We start from the raw sequence: 3,937 nt of genomic DNA on the forward strand, positions 1-3,937 counted from the left end.
AGTTCTAGGAAAGCCAGGGTTACACAGAGAAACCTTGTCTGGAAAAAAAATTTTTTTTTAAGTCAGGGCCCAGGAGAAAGTTCAGTCTGTAAAGTTCTTGTCCCACAAACATCAGGACCCAAGTTCAATCCCAGGACCCATGTAAAACTTAGAGGTGGTGGTGGTGTGCACTGGTAATCTTCGAGCCCGGGAGGTAGCAAGGGTCCCCTGGGGTTGCTAGCCAACCAGTCTAGCCAAATGGGTGAGTTCTCAGGCAAGAGACTCCATTTCAAAACTAAAGTGGATTTAGGCAGTGGTGGCTCATGCCCTTAATCCTAGCACTCAGCAGAGGCAGCTGGGTCTCTGAGTTCAAGGTCAGCCTGGTCAACAGAATGAGTTCCAAGACAACAGCCAGGGCTACACAGAGGCAAAAAAAAAAAAAAAAAAAAAAAAAAAAAAATGGAGATAGACTAAGGAAGATACCTGAAGCTGACCTCTAGACTTTACACACACACACACACTTAAAAATAATAAAATATTTTAAAATTACAAATGCAAAAAAAAAAAAAAAAAAAGCCAAAATCTAAACAGCAACAAAGCCCACAGTTCTGTTTCCCAGGGTTTCCTCCAGTATGTACTTCGACACCTCTGTCAGGCTTCAAGGTTCTGTATTTTGTGATTTTTTTTTTTTTTGCTTTTTCTTTTGTTTTTGGTTTGTTTGTTTTGAGATAGAATTCAGGCCTGTGCACATGCTAAGCACCCATTCTACTGCTGACATCTACCCCCAGGAATCACTCTGGTTCTTGAGAAGGGACTGATCTAACATGGGTACCAATCCCATCAGCAAGGCTCAGTCTTGAAAGCTGCTTTCTTGTAGTTGCCTTTTTTTTTTTTTTTTAAACTTAAAATGAAGCTTTGCCCATATTGTAGCAGGTTATACTCTAGATCTGGAACGCCTTAATGGCTCACAAATTAAAAGCTTGGTCCCCAGTAAGACAATATTCAGAAGTCAGATGTTGGGGAGGGGATTGGCTCATGAAACTTGACTAGCCCACTGACAGGTTCAGTTTGAGAGAGATCTTTGGGGGTAAAGAGAGTGGAAGTTGAACATTGTCCTGGCCTGCATCCCCATCTGCTATGAGGTGAGCCACTTTGCCAGGCATCACAGGCTCAGAAGTAATAAAGTCAAATGACCACGGACTGGGAACTCGGAGATGGTTTCTTTGGGTATTCTGTGAGTGATCTCATCAGCTACTTTCTCACGGTGCTATGCGATCAACACCATGACCAAGAGCAATTGATGGGAGAGTTTATTTAGCTTATGACTGCAAAGGGATAAGTCTCATGGGGCGGGCATGGCTGAAGCAGCAGGCTGAGACACCCTGTCGTCAACAGCAAGCCTGTGGCAGAGTGCACTGTAAGTGTGGCGAGGTTATGATGTTGAATGCTGCCTTACCGATGTCCTGCTTCCAGCAAGGCTGCACCACCTCCTCAAGCAGCACCACCATCTGTGGACCGAGTAGTTAAAATGCCCAAGCTCATGGTGTACATTTCCCATCCAAACCACGAACGTGACCGGAGGCTCAGCTAAAGAGACTTTGCATGAGAATGGTCCCCAGAGGCTCATGTTCGAATACCTGGTCCATAGTTGGAACTGTCTAGGAAGGATTAAGAAGTGTGGCCTTGTTAAAACAGGTGCCACTGAAGGTAGGCTTTGAAGTTTCAAAAGACTCTTACTGTTCCCAGTGTCTCTGTGGCTGCTGCTTATGGATCAAGATGTGAGTCCTCAGCTGTTCCTTCTACCATCTTGGACTCTAGGCCTCTTAAACCATAAGCCCATGTAGTGTGACATACTTTTCCTGGGGATACGGTTACACACACATCTACTCACACCCAGAAAGGAAACCTGTGACAGATCAACGTGCAGATAACACCAAAGTCCAACTTGGTGAACCATGGCTTTTATTGGGGATACTTATAGGAATATAGGTAAGAGACTAATTAAAGGAGCAGAAATGACTCAAAGACAGCTGCACCAAAGTCCACCCCAGCAGGGTGACAACCTACCAAAGCCGGGAGCCTGGAGCACACTAAACAGCCTGCAGGCAGCTCAACAGGTTGGACAGCACTTTCCAAGGGAATCGGTTGGTCTAATACTCTTACAGGCAGCTTGGCTTATCTGAGAATGATTGTCAACAGTCTTCATTGATAACTCTGAGAAGGCGGGATCTAGTGAATCTGGTCAGTTTAGGGAATTCCTGAAGCTACTTTGAGTTTATCTTCCTATTTAAGGAGTTTCCCTGAAAGATAGAATGTTTCAATATTGAAGGAAATAGGTACACAGACGCCCAATTATAGGGTTGGGTTATTATTTTTTTTTTTTATAAATTGATCATGGTGTTTTGTCACAGCAAAAGAAAGATGACTAAGACACACATTTGCTATTACATTTCTTTTTTGTTGATAATATTCCACTGTGCAGCTGTATCACATTTCATACACCAAGTGATAAATGAAATTTGGGTTATCTTTTTATTGTGTATTTTGTGGCAAGTCTCAGTATGTACCTTGGCTGGTTTGGAACTTGCTATGTAGACCAACATGGCCTTGAACTCAAAGAGATCTGCCTGCCTCTGCCTCCCAAGTTCAAGGAATTAAAGACATGCATCACTAGGCCTGGCTTTTTCCCCCTTTTTAGTTACTGTGAGTAATTCTGCTGTTAAATATTCATGTATAATTTTTTATTTGAACATAGGCTTTCTGTTCTCTTCATTTAGGAGCTTAGAAGGGACCTTTGTTTCCCCTGCATTCAGTGTTCTGGGTTCTCAGACTTTCAGACTAAGTTCTACACTGCTGGGTCATAGGCCTTCACACTGCATCACCAGCTGTATTGATTCTCCAGCTTTTGCCAGTGACAGGCATGCATAGATGCAAGAAGGCGCGCGCGCGCGCGCGCGCGCGCGCACACACACACACACATACACACACATACACACACACACACACACACACACACACGGCCTATATTTCTTTAGAGATCCTGTCTAATGAACTTTGTGACAAGGGCTAATGTAGCTCAGGATGACCCTGAAGCTCTTGATAAACCTGCCAAGTGCTGGGATTACAAGTGTATCCCACCACACCTAATTTAATAGATTAATTTTGTTAAATGAGCAAGACAGATACATCAAAACTCTACAAGAATGACTAAGATGTATATAACAATGTGTACATCAATAATCTGCAAAATGCATATTAAAGCCATGAGATACCAAAGGCTGGAGAGATGGCTAAGCAGTTAAGAGCACTGCCTACTCTGGTGGAGGCCCCAGGTTTGATTCTCAGCAGGTACATGGGACTTTACAAATATAACCAGTTCCAGGAGGTCCAAGGTCTCTTCTGATCTCCTGTACACATGGTGCCCAGATATACACGCAGGCTAAAAACTCCACACATATAAACTTCTTTTAAAAAAATTCTAAGATACAAAACTCCACGGAGTGGCTAAGTTAAAGAAGTGCAGAACTTGCAGGCGGCTCAGCAGGTTAAAAGACATCTGCTGTGTCACTGGAGTTCCATCCCCAATCCACAGAGAAAGAGAACTGATCTCCAGGGATACACAGTGGCATGCACGCTCTGCCTTTCACCCACACAGTACAAGTGCAAAAAAAAAAAAAAAAAAAAAAAAAAAAAATTAAAAAGATCATTAAGCCTCCTCCTAGCACTCAATGCAACCAGTCTCTCAGTGGTCTTCAACCACCACCTCCACTTGCCATGGTCCCAAATTGCTCATGTGCCACAGATGGAACCTGCTCCTGCACTGGCTCCTGCAAATGCAGAGTACAAATGCACCCCCTGCAAGAAAAGCTGCTGCTCCTGCTGCACCATGGGCTGTGTGAAGTGCTCCTAGGGCTACATCTGCACAGACGCTTCTGACAAGTGCAGCCGCTATGCCTGA

General features: G+C 43.9%; 1 pseudogene; it reads left to right on the forward strand.

Annotated features, from left to right (window-relative positions):
* Window positions 1–3,753: 3,753 nt before the first annotated feature.
* Window positions 3,754–3,937, forward strand: LOC110566230 (metallothionein-2-like; annotated as a pseudogene).

Source organism: Meriones unguiculatus, chromosome 17 (assembly GCF_030254825.1).
Source record: "Meriones unguiculatus strain TT.TT164.6M chromosome 17, Bangor_MerUng_6.1, whole genome shotgun sequence".
NCBI classification, from domain to species: domain Eukaryota; kingdom Metazoa; phylum Chordata; class Mammalia; order Rodentia; family Muridae; genus Meriones; species Meriones unguiculatus.